This window comes from Cibotium barometz, chromosome 26, assembly GCF_041138505.1.
Source record: "Cibotium barometz isolate CiBa-2024 chromosome 26, ASM4113850v1, whole genome shotgun sequence".
In the NCBI taxonomy this organism is placed as follows: domain Eukaryota; kingdom Viridiplantae; phylum Streptophyta; class Polypodiopsida; order Cyatheales; family Cibotiaceae; genus Cibotium; species Cibotium barometz.
The window spans coordinates 6,693,636-6,702,316 of record NC_141071.1 but is presented as its reverse complement, the minus strand read 5'-3'; positions in this window follow the sequence as shown (position 1 = coordinate 6,702,316).

Genomic DNA, 8,681 nt, shown 5'->3' with positions numbered 1-8,681 from the left:
CATTGCTGCTTGTAGCTTAAATACATCCAATATAATGTTATTGTCTACATGCAATTTGACGGGCACTTCTTTTGATCGAAACTTAAGCATCTGTGTCTATTCCAAATGTATTGGCTTACCAATTGTGTCTAAGACTTTTGCATTAATATCTTTCCATGTTGCCTTCTTCACATGGAATGGTTCAGGCATGGGAACCACCCATCTGTTGTTGTTAAGAACAGCCTTAAACCCTACATCCAATTGCTTATAAATTAGAGCATAGGATTCGGAGCTAATCCTTACCTTGTCACATATGCCTTGAGCATATGTAGCTGTGAAGGTATTGCTTACTTCCTTGAAGCGTACTCTTGCATCATCATCACCAATGGTTTTGAATTTGGGGTTTTCCAATGTAGAATTCACCATACCTTTGCTCTCCCTTTGCTTTGGAAAACATATAAGACCATATAAGGGAGTTTAGGAAAATTCACCATACCTTTGCTTTGGAAAACATATAAGACCATATAAGGGAGTTTAGGAAAATCCCAATTCCCATTTTGCAAGATCAAAAAATGGGGTGCATGGTAAACCACCTCATGTGACATATCATTGGAAAGCTCTTGAAGATTAGGTTCTAAATCGACATTCTCTGACAACTTTGGAATTGGTATGCTTAAAATACACCAAATAACAGATTGAAAAGAAAATTCCCAAAGTAATGAGATTTTCCCAAACTCCCTAATATGGTCTTATGTTCTTCATGTTTGCACATTGTGCATAGACCCGTTGATTATATTACCCACTCCCTTTGGTCAACTGATGAAGTGGTTTGAGCAACCTCACATGCTCACGTGCTTCTTTGGTTTTCGTTGAGGGTCCAGCAACAAGTCTTTGCAAGCATTGCTACCATCTTTTTGTTCTCCTTCTCCAAACCCTACATTTTGCAATGCAGTTCTTCATTGTCTACCACGACAACATGCACCACATTTTCCATAACATGCATCGCATCTTGTAGACTCGGATACTCTCTCTCCTTTTCACTTAGTAATTTTGTGAGCTCCTTGATCCTTGCATCCATGCCCATCATGGTGCACTGAACAAATGTGTAAACACTATGAGCTTGCATTGCTAACCTCCTAGTGTATCCCAATAACCTTGCATTGCCTTCACACACATTGAAAGATGTAAGCCCACTAAATTGTGGAAGACTTTGGGTGATTGGATCAAGTGGATAAATACACCCCTCAATCCAAAGATCGACATGTTTTTTCCTTGCATTTCTCTCTTGTTACATTAGCTCTGGCTACTTTTCACTTGTTGTCATTCTCTTGTATAGTGTTGCATTCTCGGGCTCCAATTAGAAGTGAATGTCTCTCTTCTTATTCCGGTCTATATCCTAAAATTAGCATTTAGAAAAAACACAGTTATTAACCAAAAAATAGCTTTGGACAAAACACAGCTATTAACAAAAAATTAGCTTTTATACATTTGTACAACTAAAAATTTTAATAAATAACATAACTTTAATTAGAAATAACATTATTGAACACAACATTAAACCAAATATAACTTCAATATAACCTAGAACCAAATCATAACTTTTAATCAAAATAACACACTTGTTTCAACCAAATAACATAGAAATAAGATCATGAAACTCAACTATTGACTTCAATTTCACACATGAGTAAATGACATTTAAAATAATAAGATGGTCAAAATAGTTAAGTAAACATCATTAAACATCCCAAATTAGTTTTTACACATTTGTATAACTCAAAAAATTAAAATATAATGCAGCTTAAATGAGAAATAACATTATTGAACATAAAATATAGACTTCAATATATCCCAGAATTAAATCATAACTATAATCAATAATTATATTTCACCTACTTGTTTCACTCAGAAAATCACTAATGAACAATCCAAATAACATCATTAAACTCAACTATTATCTTCAATTTCACACATGACTAAATCACATTCAGAACAATAAGATGGTCAAAATAGAAAAGAAAACATAATAACTCAGAAAAAATTAAACCATAACAAAACAACATAACAGATAACAAGATGGACATACCTCCATTACTCTCTTGTTCTTTGATTCTTTTGCAGAGATTAATGAACGTAAAGATGATTGAAGGGGAAGATGAATATGTGGTTCCAACTAAATGGTACCAAATAACCAACATAAAGATGATTAAAGGGGAAGATGAATATGTGGTTCCAACTAAATGGCACCAAATAATCAACATACCCTTCAATTTCTCTATTTACAGAAGAGAAGAAACCCCGTGATTGATAAGATCTAAAGTCATTAATGTGGTTTAGGAGAGAAAGAAAGCTTTTGAGCATAGCTACTAAAGAAAACAAACACAGATTTGAATTTTCTCTAGACAAAGGAGGGAAAGTGAAAAATCTAAAGCCATATCTCATCAAAGCATAGTAAAATCACCCTACACTAAAAACCTTATTTTTCTTATTCTAAAAATCTAGAGAAGTCTCTAAATGAAGAAAAAATTCATAAACCCGTGTATACTTAATGAAAAATGATGAAAATTACAGTGGATACTATGTGGAAGATTTTAATAACCGGTGTTGCTTGGTGCAAAGGGAAACACAGTAGGAAAAATGTTTACATTAGATGTAAGCAGGCCTAAAGTGAACAGCTGTAATTTTTAGATGTGGTACATGTATTATTTTAGACAATGACATTTGGCATAAACGTATTGGACATGTCCATATTCAATGGGGCTGAAGAATAATATGTAGGCCCACATCATTGTTGCAAAAGTTTAAAGTGGATAGAAATGTGAAGCATGTCAATTGGGCAAGCGTGCTAAGCATGCACTTTTACGTAGTAAGAATGTAAGTCACCATTGGATGTGATGCATTTTAAGTCAATATTAGGTAATTTGGGAAAAATCTCACATTTTGGGAATCAATCATGAGGGGTTTTTGACAAACTTTTGGACAAGTTCACCATGCTCCCATTTTTCAAATGGGAATGGGATTTTTCCCAAATTATCTAATATGGTGTTTTTTGATGTTTAGGGACTAACAAGATGTCATTAATCAGATGCCATTATTATGTATCTTTCATTGATGATGATGACCACACTAGGAAACTGTGTGGGTGTATTCCATAAAAGAGAAAAGTGAAGTGTTTACTCACTTTTAGAGCTACGACAAAGCATACATATAAAATACCTAAGGTTAGATAGTGGGGAAGAATATTTCTCCAATGAATTCAATGATATGAGAGAGTATAGAATAAATGCAGGCACACCTTATAATAAAATGGAATTGCAGAAAGGAAAAACTTGCATATTTTAGAAGACTTAGTGGTCTGTGCATTGATGTTTAGCCTTAATGAGGGAGTTTGGAATCTCGACTCTTGTTACACCTGGTGTATAAAGAGTCAAAGTAGTGTTGAGAACACTTAGTAGTGATTTAGGTGTATGCAAACCTACTAGAGTCAGATATCCAGTGGACATGTTGGAGGTATAGAGGTAGAGCCACATGTTTTGAGGAGGAACTTCGACATAGCATTGGAAAGATGATAGGGATGAAGAGATGGTTTCGTGCTATATATGCTAATGAGACATGGGATTTGGTGCCTTTGCTCAAGGAAATGATGGAAATTTGATGTAAGTGGGTCTATAAAGTGAATCATAATTTAAATGGTTCTGTTTAGCAGGTACTCAAAGCATGTACCTAGAACATGGTCAAGTCACAATAGCATAGTATCTTATCACTTTCAGATATCCAAAATGCTGATTTCTCACTTTATGTGTGAAAGATTGGCAAGGGGAGTTATCTATGGATTTGGGTAAGCTTTGATACTTCCAAGATATAGAGGTGATTAGATCATATGATAGGATTTAGATTTTTCATAGGGGTAGTATTATGCCTTGGACATGTTTTCCAAGTATAGGGGATGGTAGGATGTAAGCCAATCTATTGTCTATAGATATAGGTGATCTCTTGGAGGACCCTACTATGTGTACAAAATCATAGTAATTAGCTTAATATATGACTATCACCAAGATAAATTTGATCAATTCATTAGGTTGGTAAGTCCATTTTTTTATAGGCCTTGAGAGCTAGGATACAAGGACAAGTACATAGGTACACAAATACAGATTTCACTAGTAGTATCTCAAATAAGAGATTTACATAGGTACAAGGACAAGTACATAGGTACGTAGATATAGATTTCACTATAATAGTATCTCAAATAAGAGATTTACTAGTACGTGACTTTAAGTTCTCTTTTAGGAGTGATGTAGCAAGAAGTAGTCAATGATTGCTTTGTTGATGAGTACAGAGGTTGAGTACACATGCTGCTATAGTGATATGTAGGTAGCTTGGATATAGGAGCTTACAGATATGGGTAACCCCATGGATAGTGCAATTATTAATTATAATGACAACATGAGCAGCTATAATTGTCATTTATTGTGATAACATGAGAAGCTTACAATTTTTTAGTAACCTGGTGTAGCATGCTAGGAAAAAAAACATTGAGGTGAATTATCAAGATTTGGCTTATACGGCACACAGAGGATCATGTGATTGACATCTCGACGAAGGCATTAGGTAGAAAGAAGCTTCATAGGTTTAGAAGCTTACTTGGAGTGTAAGATATGGCATTGAGCTCAAGCGGGAGTGTTAAGATATCAAGCTCAACTAGTGCACATATCAAGCTTACGTGGAGTGCAAGCTTCATCGGTTTGGAAGCTTACTTGGAGTGCAAGATATGACGTTAAGCTCAAGTGGGAGTGTTAAGATATCGAGCTCAACTAGTGCACATATCAAGCTCATCTAGTGCGAATATGGATGACATGCCAAGATGATACCTCCACATGTACACCACTAGCATGGTTGGTGAGATTATGATTGATATGTTGCTAGTGGTTTATAAGCCATATGTGACTACCACTTTGATTACTAGAGCTATGGCATAGTTATATAGCTCTAACTCATATAGTTAGGTTCACACTTGGGACCTATATGTTTTAGTAGTAGAGTACTTTTCCTTATAGTATGTACTCTTTATCTTTATGTTATGGTTATAGTAGAGAAGTGAAGAAGAAAGAAGAAATCCAGCCATCCATCTCTCTCTTGTGTGCTTATCTACTCATGTGCATGTGTGTGAAGAAGTTTGCTAGCAAGGAGCTCAAGCTCACCCTCTCTCCCCCACACTCTTCTCTTGATGAGTGCCAAAGAACAAGAAGATTCATGCCCATTTACAAGATGCCTCTTCATTTTTTAATGCATTTAGAGCCATTTCAAAAGTGGGGATTAGACATTGTGGGGCTGTTCACAAGAAGAAAATTGCCCAAAGAAATCAGTATATTAATACAATGAGCAAAAGCTAAGGCATTACTAGATAATACTTCTAAGAGAATAATAGGTTTCCTATATGAAAATAACATTATCAGGGTTGGTGGATGCCCCATAGAGACTAGGGAGAGGAGAAGGGAGAAACCATACGGGAATACATTACTAGAACCAAGTATCTCCACATGCAATGTAGCACCCATTAAATTCTAGATGATCTATTGTTCATCCATCAATTGATCGATCTTAAGAGCAAGAGGCTACACAACCATCTCTACAAGTCTAGGCACTACATCTTTGATGAGTGTTGTCCGCAAGGCAATAGACTTGGTAGATAATCTACAAGACAAGGATGTAGAAGTCCTCCACCCAGGCCAAGAGATAGTTGGCGCATCATCCAAAGCCTCATTGCCAAGGGTGCCCCACTAGCACCAACTAGAGTCCTAGTCAAGGACATGAGCATGGATGAGTTAACTAATTGGATCTAAACCTACATCATCATGCAAGTTTATGTGACCCCCTCAGGTGTATTGAAAGAGAGTATCATCCTTCAGGGGAGAGGGGATAGATCAAAACCCATGGATTGTATCATTTATCAAAGAAGGATCACAATTCTTGAGCTCCCCTTTGGAATGGTTATCGTACCCTTGGTGGATGAGGGCACCCTGAACCTATCAACATCCCAAGCCTCGTCCTCTATACTTTCAAGACTCCACTTTCAAGCTATCACCTCAGGTAACATGTATCCTTGGTAGATGAGGGCACCCTAAACCTATTAACAACCCAAACCTCGTCCTCCACTTTCAAGCCATCACCTCAAGTAATCCCTAACACTACACAACACTCCCACTCACCATGTCCATGTCCACACCCTTCAAACCATTATGGAGATCTGGAACCTCATCGAAAAAGATGACGATGACCACCCTCTAGACCTCAACCTCGACAACCCTTTAGGGAGGTCACTATGAAGGAGTGCGTACCTAAGTGTACCTTGGTTAGCCAAGGAAAGTTTGATGCCTAAGGCCACCATTTAGTTAGAAGGCCAACCGTGAGCGAGGATCCTATCAAGTGGGAGCCCCATTCAACATTGTTCTACCCAAATTCCTAATCCCCATTTGCAAGCTTCTAGAAGCACAAGGCTTCTACAAGGGAACCCATCCATTTGGATCTGAAAGACCTTGCCATCTAAACAACCACAAAAGTCAAAATGATCTAGTAAGACGGCCTCAATACCCAATACCACCTCAAAACTTGTGCTTCATTAGAAGCATAAATGTCGATTGAAGTTAAATGTTCAGCCTAGAAGCTTTATCTTTATTAGCGATAGAGGACTATGTGTAGGACTTGATGTTGGTCAAAGACAAGCCAAGGGATACTTTCCTCTTTTCATTCCTTCCTTCTTGCTTCTCTTTTCACAAAGAACCCATGTGTTAGTGATGGATTATTGTATAGAGGAATTCAAAAAAAATGGCATACCTGTGTAGGCACCTCATTTGTTGCTACTGAAGACTGCTATGAGGTATACAAATCATCCCTTTTCTCACTATCTTTGCCCTCCTTACCATCGTCATCCTCTTCTTTGTCTTTGTCGGAGAATCACCCTCGAGATTCTCGTCTTTGTCTTCATTCACTTTCACTGCTTGATTCTTCCTCTTGCTCCTCTTTAGCTTGAACAGGTATTTCCCTACCTTTTCCCTTCTCGCTTTGAAGACTTGCTCCCTAAACATCAATTTCATGTTGTATAAGTGGTCGAAAAACCTTGTGTATAAAGAAACCTATGTAATAAGACTACATTAAATTTTTTACCAGTTTTGTCCTTCTTGTCATCAATGCATGAGTGTATAACTTCTCCTCTTCTTTTGAAAACTAATCTTTATGGAAGTCAAGGAATAGTAGACAACTTCTATATACGATATAAGACCACACATCTTTCCGTTGTGCTTGTGAGTACGTTATGTTTGCATGCTCAGTGTCACACCATTCCCTTAAAAGTGGTGTGGCGAGTGTGGAATGGTCTTATTGACAATGCAATTTCGTATCCATCTGTGAAAGAATAGTTAAAAAACATTATTCATCTAATCATAACATAATTTAATTCATAATGTAATCAATTTAATACTGCCTAAGTTAAGGTACTAGGCATTGTACCTATAAATACATCTTGTCGCTTGTAAGCTTCACATCTGGATGTGAAGCTTCACATCCGGATGTGAGTCAATGCTCTGGTTTAGTCTAACGTTTACTGTGCACTCCTCAAACAAATTCTCTCTGTGTTGACATTTCAACTCTAAGGTCTCCATAGCAAAGGTGGTTGGCATGACTACTCTGTATGTGTCTTCTATATGTCTAACCGATAGACATCGGTACTCCACTATTTGATGCCACATCATATCCCTCCTCCACAGCCAATCACGAAATTGTATTATTTCAGCTGTGTCATACATTAAATGTAATTTAATAACAATTACTAATTATTCATATTGATGTCATATTCAATAGTAATAACTTACACTTACGTACTCTGAAAGCTGCAAGCATGTGTGTATTTCCTGAAATCATAACCTAACACATTTGTATTTTCAAAAGGTGGCAAGGTTGAAGAAGCTAAGTTGTATAGTCTCTCCTTGTTCAAGCAAGCAAACTTCTCCTCCCAATTCACTTGAGATAGTAATCTTCAAAAAAGAGAAAGAAAATAAAATTTAGGGTTCATTTATGATACTAAACACTACAAAGCTTTATAGTATATTATACTTGAAGAACTCTTCTCCTTGTTCAAGACTAATGATCACGACATATCTCTAGGTAGTTTTCCTTAGCTATGATTAAGCTTGTAGTATGCAGCCCTCCACCATTTCTCGAATTCCTTTCGAGGAGCTGATCTTTCAATATCTCAACTTCTCTTAGTACTCATCCTGGAACACGACATGATGTATCCATGCATGAGTTTATATATTAATCAAACCGTTGAAAATATGGTGGAGTTTTGCAATTATATTGTGACTACCTAGAAAACTATTTGTGAGAGTACACCAAGTGAAAAATTATACTAGGATGATCGATCAGCTCTTTGGGTCTCAAAGTACTTCTCATCCCACTTCTTATTCAACTGTGAAGCTTGTTGAAGTGTTGTCTCCTTATTAGATTGTCCCAATGCTCTTATGATCAAAATCTTGTCAATGGAAGAGGAAGGAACATATCCAACCTCATTCATCCTAAAACAGAGAAAAATTATTAATATTGGATCACTAAAAATGTGTATATGTAGAGATACATGGCATGCTTAAAACATGCATACTTGTTCAATCTAGCAACAAGAGAGAGCACCTCCCCTTCTATCTCCTCCTCAA